This window comes from Etheostoma spectabile, chromosome 6 (assembly GCF_008692095.1).
Source record: "Etheostoma spectabile isolate EspeVRDwgs_2016 chromosome 6, UIUC_Espe_1.0, whole genome shotgun sequence".
Taxonomy (NCBI): Eukaryota; Metazoa; Chordata; class Actinopteri; order Perciformes; family Percidae; genus Etheostoma; species Etheostoma spectabile.
Genome location: NC_045738.1, coordinates 21,223,912 through 21,234,844, shown reverse-complemented (window position 1 = coordinate 21,234,844; position 10,933 = coordinate 21,223,912).

Below are 10,933 nucleotides of genomic sequence, written 5' to 3'. Positions count from 1 at the left end.
ATCCCCATACTGGCCACCATGTTTTATTAGCATTTTGTATGCACTTGCAGTGTACACGTCACATTACCCTGCAAAGTCAGAGATGGTTGCCTGTTTAGCGAGTGCAAATCTGACTCACACTCGGGTCCAACGCCATTGACGCATCTTCTGTTTCAATCTCTATAGTGCTGCTTCCCCTGTCCTTAGCAGCAAGGTCACACACATATCCAGCCCCAACAAACCATACACAGCCAAGTAGCCTGTCTTAAACTGGCCCAATTTGGTTTGATCTGTTCTAGTTTAATTATGGAACAAATTTTTTTTAAAACAATGGCTGAAATTTTAGGCCGGTTAGTTCTGTGAATGTGTGAATCTGACCTGACCTCTGACCTTCCACTCAGGGAACTTTCTTGTGAGGTTTAGTAGCCTACAATATCTAATTTTCATGAACAGGGTCAGATACGTCAGTATAGCCCACTGATACCCATAACATATGTGTGCACTCTAATTACTACTATATATGTTCTGCAGCTACTCCTCGATGTTAACCTCTAAAATCGTTAAAGTGACTTGCTGAAACCTGTAATTATGAGACCTGCAATTAACACTGGCCAATCAATGGGGCTATTGCAGTTAGACTGATGGACTGTGTGGAAAAAGGAGGGGTCTGCTGCTGGCACCATATTGATTTCTCTCAAACCAATTAGTTGGTTTCCACCACTTTGGAGTGTTGGTCCCCAGCCATCTGCTTCTGTACCACAGAGAGGAGAAAGCATACTGTTGTAAAGATTGTATGCTGCACAGATCTACTACCTATCGGTGTGTGATTGCTGGTAGAATTTAAATTAGTAATTACTTTGTCCTTAAACACAGTCTCATATGTTTTGTAAAAAGCACATATTTAGATCCTCACACACCATGTTTTTGATTAATGTGACTCGGGCTTGCAAATATAGCGATATTATTTCAACAATGTAAAGGCTGCAGTATAGTAAAGTAATGCCATTTTCTGAACTCACCAGACTGTTAGCTGTTCTATTATTTGCCTTTAACCACTTCAATAACATAATTCATGATTATTTATCTAAAATCTGATATCTGAAAAAGATTTTGTTAAAGCACCAATTTGCAATATCGACAACAAGGTATTTGGTCAATGCTACAGTACAACAGAGTGGGACATGCTATTTACCCCTATTTTACGTAAAAAATTGACATCTAGAGTTATGTTGTTGGTGGTTGGTGAACTGGTTAAAGGAATACGCCACCGTTTGTTGAAATAGGGCTCATTTCACCCAGCTGTAGATAGATGGGCCAATGCATTTCTTGTCTCAGTGCATGCATTGTTGTAGTCTTGTACAACACAAGCAGCACTAGTTAGCTTAGCGTAGTGAATGGAATCCTATGTTGCCAGTTAGCATGTTGTGAGTAAAAGAGATCCAACAAAAAACAAAAACCACGTAATTACTTCTTGTGGCCTGCATATTCACAATGAGTACAAATAGCAATGCAGTTTAAGACTAGACAATTTCCTCGGCAGATATAGATTTGTGACTACATTGGGTGGAAGCACAGCCAAAGCACTGCTACATGATGCAGAGATATCATGCAGCAACTCTGTGTGAGTACAGGTCTAATATGGGTCGATCTATCAAGGAAAATAACCATGCGCCATGTAATCACTTAGTCTGTGGACTGCACAGTCCTCTTGTCCTCGGGCTGTTGAGTGATTGCAACTCTTCTTCTAAAAACTCTGGTTCATAGAGGTATGCTTCTGGATCTTGACTGTCTGAGAAGTCATCCTCTTCATCTCTCACAAAATCTAACATGTTCATTGCCATTCACTGTCTACTCGTTAAAATAGCCACCTTTTCACGCCGGGTATGTTGACAAAAGTTGGGCGGTTTAAGGTGCTGCGTGATCTCTGTGCCCAGCAGATCTTTGGCTGTGTTTCCACCCAATATAGTCCCAATCAATTTTTGTTGACATCACTTTTACTCACAGCATGCTAACCAGCAACATAGGATTTCATTCACAACACTAAACTGACTACCTGCGGCGCTGCCGGTGTTGTACCGGACTAAAACAATGCATGCACTGAGAAAAACAATGCGTTGACCCACCTATTTACAGCTAGTGATAAGCCTATTTCAACAAACTGTGGCGTATTCCTTTAACTTCAGAATGAACTTCATTATTGTATCAGCTGTAGATAGCTAGCCCTGGTTGAGCGTGCGACCCATGCACTCAGCTCTTACCACAATGGCCCAGGATCGAGTCTGACCCCCCTGTCCTTTGCTGCATGTCATCCCCCTTCTCTCTCTCTCTCTCTCTCTCTCTCTCTCTCTCTTTCCTTTTTCAATTTCAATTTTTTCAATTTATACTATCAATTCATAACAAAAGTTATCACAAGACCCTTTACTGATAGAGGAGGTCTAGACTACACTTTATATTTTATCCACAGGGTTACAGGGTGTAGGCGGGCACTGCAAGGCATATAGCAGAACGTAGCAGGGCATAGCTGGACATAGCAGGACATATCAGGGCGTATCAGGGCACTGTAGAGCATGGCACGGTGTAACAAGGTGTAACCGGTTGGTTAAAATTTGGTCACGTGAGATATCACGTGACCTACACGGAAATTAAAGAGCTGATGTAGGAGCTGATGGTCTCTCTCCTTCTGTTGCTGCCTCGTGTGCTGGTGTCGGGACAAGCGTTCGGTGTTGTGTGCGGGTCTCTAGGTAGGTTGTTTGACATGTGCTGCATAGTTCGCCAGACAGCGATTAAATGTACCAACTGTTGTCTGTTTTGTCCATACAGCCAAGCCAAGTCATAGTGCCGCTGCTGTTTTGCCTATGTCAGACTGTTTTGCCTACCTTAGATTGTTTACTCACGTGCTCTAACTTATAAATCGCTTGTATGGTAATTTGTTTTACGTGTAAATGATTGTGTTTTATTGTTTTTATGGGAGAACGTTTGTCCTGGGCTGAGTGTCTTTGTTTTTGCGATTTTTAATCAGGTCATAGTGTTGGTAGAATTAATGGTTGTTTCAACTAGTAGTTAACAGGTGGTGAAAAATAACGAACTGATGTTATTAGTATATGGCATGATTTTAATGTTTTATATTTGCATGTGGTGTTTTGTTTATGGTGTTAATCTGGTTATACGATCCACCTGGTAACACTGTGGCAACCAGTTGTTTTAAATGGTTTCTTCAAGTTTATTAAATACTTTTTACTAGACGAATATCCCTCCTCCCGGACCCTTAAGTATTTGTTTGTTTTGTTTTCTTTATTACATTAGTTGCGTTGTTAATTAATTGTTCTTTTATAGTTATGTTTAAGTAAATGCTGGTTTTCTTTGAGTTTGTAATGAATAATTTTCCATAGCTTTAACTAACCACGTCTTTGATCTCTTATGGTGCCTTGCTTGTGTAGTGGGAGTCCCTGGGATTGGTAACAAATTAATTCATATTTTAAACTCTTTGGGTGAGAGTCCCAAGGTGGCATTGTCAAGTGTTAAATTGCCAAGTTTGGCTAAGCCCTCCATTGGGCCTGATTACAAGGGCATAGCAGTGTGCGGACCAGGGCCACCGCAACAGCTGCAACCATGATTTAAGTGCTAAACTAATGCAAGGAAAACCCTTGTTTTTTTTTATTAAAGAGGAGAGTTCTAAGTTTACTCTTAAATGTGGTGATATCAGCTATTCTATCAAATAAAGCTCTAAAAAACCTATAAAAAAAAAAGCACTGTTCTTGTATTGTAGGCTCGTTAGTCTTTGTATTATTAGTATAATAAGAAAAAAATGGATTAGCTTTTATTCAGAACTGTAGGCCATACTTTAATTTTTACACCAACGTGTAAATTGTCAAACACTAGACTAGGCAAATGTAACACTAGACAAAACTAGACAAAACTCTGCTGGTATCCAAGACTGGCCTCCGGGAGACATACAACAGTACACAGTGGATTAAGTAGTCATTGTAACCTAACAAGCTAACACAGTTAATGATGTGCTTCTTGGACTTGAAGTAATGCTCGATTACAGTTATGGGTAGTTATGGGTTGTACCTTGGTACGGTCCATAAGAGATATGGTTAGACAACTGCTGTTTGGGGGTGGGGGTTTAGTGAACAGTCAGTTAATGTTAAAAAAAAGTAAGATGAACATTACTTATAAAGTAGATATTTTGGATATGATCCAGGCCACCACAGTTACAAAGCTATACACTGTATATATCCACATGTCCAGGTTTGTTGCTATCTTAAATAATAAATAAACAAAAACAATCTTAGCATCAACAATCTTAGACTTCTTAAATATATTCAGCACCTCAATAATCATTGTTCCTCAGATTACATATTATTTGGGGGCGAGTTACAGTCCACAGTAACTTCCACTCCCTATGAAGACCTCCTCTGCTTATTATCCTCTCTTTGGTAAGGTGAACACACGGACACATACAGGCCTAGTATTGATTTAAAGAGCTATTTCCAAGATGTCTTTTTTCATTCATGCGCTAGTAATGTGCAAAAGGCCAGTCTCTCCCCCAAGTGAAGCCATTAATGCATGCAACCTGTCCAACCAACCATAATAATAGAGCCACTTGAGACCTGCACTGCAGCCTTTTCTTCTCCTTCTTCTTCCAGGGACCACAATCTAAAAAATATTTTGTGCTTTTGACAGAAAAAATCTAAATGGATCTCTAATTATAATGACCTTCTGTGAAAAGGTTGGACTGTAATTGGAAAACAGCCCTAGAGTACAGGCCATCTTATGCAGAAGTGGCTGTGATGGAAGTGAGAGAGAGGGAGAGCAAAAGGGAGGAGAGAGGCAGGAAGATGAGGGATTCATGAGGCCGATCAATTCTGGCAGCAAAATGGCAAAATGATTGAAAATATAAGAACCTTTTCCTTCCCTCTATGTCTCTTTCTTGTGTCCCTCTTTAGGGTAAAAAAAAAGTTATTTATTAAAACTCACAGACGTAATCTGGCACAGTGCTCCTGGCGTATAAAAGCTGGAAATGATGATGATGAATGATTGATTTAGCAATAAATATTTCACAGAATTAGAGATATAGTTTGTGTGCTTCTATATTTTTCATACTTTTGAATACAATTCAAAAGCCTATTAGTCACCTTTGAGATATAAAAAAGAAAATATAATTTGGAGAACTATATACCTGAGGTTGTGTATTGTCTGATGAGTCTGCTGTCTTTTCGGATGAATCTAATTTAAAGTACGTCTCCCAAAGCATTTCCTATACAGCACGTGAGAGAAACGAGAATGATCTCTAAGGAAACAGAGAGAAAAAGGGAAAAGATGGTAATTGCTGTAGAAAATTAAAAAGTCGTTTCAGATGAGTTGGGCAATATTTTTCTTCAGCATGCTTTCCCTCCGATAACATATTTACATATTTTATTTCTGCAGCCAAATAAACATAGGTGTTTCCTCGCTTTTCATTACCAAACTAATAGATTTTAATCTATCATTTTCCTCTGACTCACCAGAAGAACGTGGAACACACACACACACACACTGCTGTCTGTCTGCAGCGAGTGCTACTCATCCTTTTCTTTTCTGCCTCTTATAGAAACCATCACAATAGAGCTGCTAGCAAGAAGAGAAAACTGCTTCCTCAAGCACACTCTCTCCTTTCCTTTATTGTCTTCAACAAAGCCAGTTTATTAATCCAAAGGGGAAAGAGAAGGGAAGAGAGAGAAAAGGTAGAGAAAAAAGGGAGAGAGGGAGTTGGGTGAACAGAAAGGCAAGTCAAAGCAGTTTTGAGTTTCATCTCATTTTTCTTTGAGAACTGAGAAAAAAAAAATCAATTATGGAGCACACCTGAATATTATTTCAAGCACCCAGCCACCCACTTGCTGGCTGTCCCCTAGAAAACCAAATTACTCAGCAAACTTATCGCTTGCTGTAGCAGGTCTGGTATTAAAGAAAACAATCAAGCAGGCCTGGATTAATCTCTGACAGGCGCCTTATCTTTAACTTGCACCTTTGTTATTTTCTGATGAGCTGCTCTTTTTTCCCCCGCCACATTGTACCATACCTCACTGCCCCCTTTCATTTTCTCTATGGGCCATGGCAGAGGACCTTTCAGTTTATTAAAAAACCCTTTATTTGTGAAGAACAAAGAGGAGGCGAAGGCAAACAATAAGGTCAGGCAATCTCCTTTCTGCCAGCAGTCGCTCACCTGTTATTTGGAGTGTTATCAGTGCTGTGGAGGGATTCGCTGTAGGTGAGAGAGACGGACAGGACAGCAGACGCTCCTCCTGCTTCTGCTGCTTGCGTGAGGGGTGGAAAAAAAGCTGATTGACATATATCAGCCTCTAGCCAAAGACCTTTTGGCTGCTCTTCATATCAAAGAAAAGAGGCCTCTGGCCACTGCACACCTCTGCTGGATTGTTATACAGAAGTAGAGATTCACGGGCAATGCTCCACAGCACACACACACACTCACACACACACACAAATGCATTTTAAACACAGTGTCATTTGACGTACTTGATCAGCTCTGGTTGCCAGAGTTATTGTAGCCTCATTTAGCCTGCGGTTGATGGAACTGAAAAGAGCAGAGATGCCTTACGGATTGCTCTTCATTATTTACCAGTGGCACTTCCATCTCCCACCATTTGTCCTTGACAGCCCAAGCACAGAACCACCTGCTAAAAGTCGACACAGCCACACATTTGGAAACACTGTGCTGTGTCAGGATGAAGGATAGGTATCGATTGTAGGCATGCATAATAATGATGTATGTATTACAAAAAATGCAATGTAAAGGCAGTGGCATGGCAAAAGAGGACTTTGCAGCTATAACAGAAGAGCTTAAACCTGTACAATAATTATGTCTTACGCTTAACGCTATAGTGCGTATTTTCTGTCGCCCCCATGAGGAATTCCAAGTAATGACAACAACGCTGTAGGAGCATCCACAGGAAGCCTTTGGTGATTGCACCCTCATCCCTCCTCCATACAGTTGCTAACACAGAGGATTAAAAAAACATGATTGGACTCTTCAGAAGAGGTAATTATCTCATTATTTTTTATGTCCTCTTCATCTCCAAAGCTGAATGCTGCTGTTGTCCTTTCTCAGCCATGCAAATGTTGTCAGGACTAGACCATTTTGTAAACATTAAACTGAGAACGGAGAAATTCAGAAAGAGTTTTGTAAAGCTGATAGGCCTTATTAGCTTTGTATCAACTCATTTGGCAATGGCTTGAATGTAATGGATGACCATTAATACAAAATGGTTCCAAATTATTGCTTTTAAAGACATTTTAGTTTGAGAATAGCAAGTTTTCTGTTCGCTCCTTTTTGTTACAATACCATAAAGACACATTTATAATGCAGAACACTCAAAATTAATTGACAAATGACAAAATATATTCTATTCTTTTTTGATTGAGGTGCTGTGTAACATTCCAACCGGAAATATCGCAAAAGGCTTCTTTACTCCATCCCATTCCTGCCTTGATTCCATTAAATTCCACCGTCCTAATCTGACAGGTTAAAGTTAGTGACAAGTGTTGCTGTTCACCTTCTACCTCTTATCTCCCTCCATCCACAGAGCTTTCCTTCTTCTTCTACTCTCTCACTCGTCTTTCTTTCTGGGTCTTCTTATCTCTCTCCTTCCCCTCCTGGACTCCTCCATTGTGGAGAGAAGAAACGTTCAAACACTCACAAATTTAGTTGAGCACACGCACACATTTATGCAAATGATACACAATGTTACAAGGCAATACATTCCGAGCACATAAATGAAATGTTTAGTTCAGTCATCTAAATATATATTTGAAATAATGTATGAACAAACGGCAGGTACATACAAACCATGTATGCCCATGTAATCCAATCTGCATGTAGTATGCCCATGCACTGTAGCAATAGTTTTGGCGTCTACTCTATTTTTTACGCAATACAAAAAGCACATTTCAAAATAAATCACCTAGGTTGGTGATTTTGGCTGTCTTGAAACACCAGATCAGACACATGGAGAGAGAGACCAATGGAAAGACAGACAGAGTGAACACACACACACACACAGTGAGAATGTGTTGGGGTTCCTCTTATTGCACCTATAGTGCTCTTTCTCAGATTTTGAAAATCTAAACATACTATTGCATTTCTACCAGCATTGGTGTTGCCTTTTATAAATGTTTTGGCAAATTGATTGAACTAACCAGAAAATAAACAGAAACAAACTTCTAAAGTAATGCTCAATGATAGATACAGGCATGTATACAATTACTGTAGTTGTCCCTGTAGCTCTGCAACTGTTAAACTTATGAAAATAATAAAAACTAGAACTGCAAGCAGTTATGACCGGGGTTCAAGCCTTATCAACACCAGTGAACCGGTGGAGGGCGCAAAAGCGGAACACAAAGCTTAACGTAAGGGAGGCAAACGTCCGGAAATATCGAGAGGTGTGAGCCGCAAGGTCGGCAGTACAATGCTGTTGCAAATATCCCAGAGCCCTAAAGGATTTTTGACAACTTCTGGTCCGTCTGATTTTCTTTTCTTTAAAATCTTGTAAAACATCAACCCTGTTGTCCATAGTCAATCTATGAACATAATTTATTGTCAGGAAAAACTGGGCTATTGGAATATTTGTCCAGCACTAAGGTCACTTGAATGTGAAAAAGGTTGTAGGACCATAGAGACAAATAAATAAATTACTAAATAAAACGGAACATGAATCTCACAGATATGTATTGATATCACACACACAGAAATGCCACATAAGCATTTGTGTTGCCTAAAACAGTTCTATATATTTGGAGTCATCCAGTGCAAAAACAAACATATTGAACATTATAACTCATATAAATGACACATTATTCATATTAGTTTCATACAGTGTATCAATCTTGCATGTAACAGCATGGATTAATTGCAAATACTCTGGGCTTCTGGGTGGGATACAATACCTTCTGTAAGTGATAGGAAGACAACAAAGACATCAGCAGAATGGGGCTACTGTTCATTTTTAGTTTCAAAAGACAGTATGTTTCTACTAGTTATATTATTAAGTTACAAAGTTATGAATCAGAAGTGCCGTTTGGCATCATATACGATGCACTACGGTTTACGTTGATTATAGCACCCCCTAATGGCCTATCTTTACCAAATTTGCTACTGAGCCTCCAAGCGGCATGCCAAACAATCATCACAGATTTGGTGTTGATAGCATTTACTGTAGCAGAGATATTGTAATAGCAAATTTCCCATTTAAATGCATTTTTGACAAAACAAATAAACGCTGATCATAGCGCACCCCTAATGGCCAATCTTTGCCACGTTTGGCACAGAGCATCGTGGGGAGATGGGAAACACAGCTCCCAAGTCTTTTGCTGATAACAATTATGATATGAGATGTTTTTGGTAGGTAATAATGATGATGATGATGATGATGATGATGATGATGAACAATCCTTGGAAAAATAATAGGGTTCTACAACTTTCTGTGTGAACCGCATAGCTTTGCAACTGTAGTTCCCAGCCCCTCGGGCTTGGAACCCTAATTAAATTGCATCTGAGTTAAAACAAGGACTAGACCTAAGTGGGCCTTGGCAGCTAATTGATCAATGAACTTTGCTTTTAACAACTTTAACAAGCAAACAGGCATGCCAGTTAATTGATCCATTGGACATGCAGCTCAATAATACTGATCTTTGAAACATATGAAGTTAATGAATCAATGAAATAGCAGGGCCATGCCTCAAACACAACTCTTATCACCTGACAAGCTCTTATATTTCAGGGAACCCATTCAGTGCTGCAGAAAAAAAAGTGGAATCCGGCGGATTTTCTGGCGGCACCGGAGCAATCCCGGAAAGGGAACGCATGGAAATAGATTACTTCGTAATCAACCCGCTGCATACCTCTTTCATTTCTAGGTGCTGATGGGAGAGGGGGGAGGGGGGACCAACCAATCAGACAACATCCCTTTTCAATTGTACCCCCCCATCCAAATCCAATCCTATGTTCTTAACATTCCATATAATCAAGCTTTTAAATCTATAAATGACATATGGTTGTGGCGTGGTCCTTGCTATAGAATTTGACATCCGGTGAGATCATGAGACAAATAAGATGGAGAAATGTGCCTCTAAACCTCCACGAGGTTATTTTGTCTTTTTATGTCTTCAGGCTCCCTGTAAATCTACAAATACTTCATCTTCATTTATCTGCATTTTAATCTTGGATTAACCTGTCATGAAATTGGCACAAATAGATTTAGTTGGGCCAGATTTTTACTCTGCACCCACAAAGTAAAGAATCACAATGGGGAGATCATTTGGATACATTTATACACACGCATAGATTTCTTTTCTTTCATTTTGTGATGAAAATGCTGATTGATTCAAAACTACAGGAGAGAAAGAAAAACGATGTATTGAACAGCATAGTTGGCTCTTCCTGGCTTGGCTGTGCTCTGATTAAGAGCTGTGGTGGACACCACAGTCTCCTAACAGTGCTGCTGATTCACCCCATCCTTTCTGTAGTGCTGGAGGAGGGCTCTTCTGTCATTTCTTTCTTCTCTCTCTCTCTTGCTTTTACTCTTCATCTCTCTGCCTCCACCTCTCCTCCACTCATCATCCTGCACAGCCGTGGCGTCATTGTGGCCCTGTGTGTGCATTGTTTGATGTCCTAGAAGTAAATAGACGTGGAACACACTTGACACAGTTGTTAAACAGAGAGCATCTTAATGTCTCCTAACTCGACATCAAACACTATGCTAATGTCTGTTGCATTAGTGATAGGGAGCGCAACAAGAGAGGAGGGAAGTGTACACAGCCAACACGGCTCAGTGCTGCAACGAACAACACATTACAGCACAACACACCTAGTGAACCACAGAACATGATAATGAATACAGAGGAGTGGCGTAGAGAGGCTCTTTCTTGATGCTTGCTGTGTGTTGGAGAGGTTTGACCC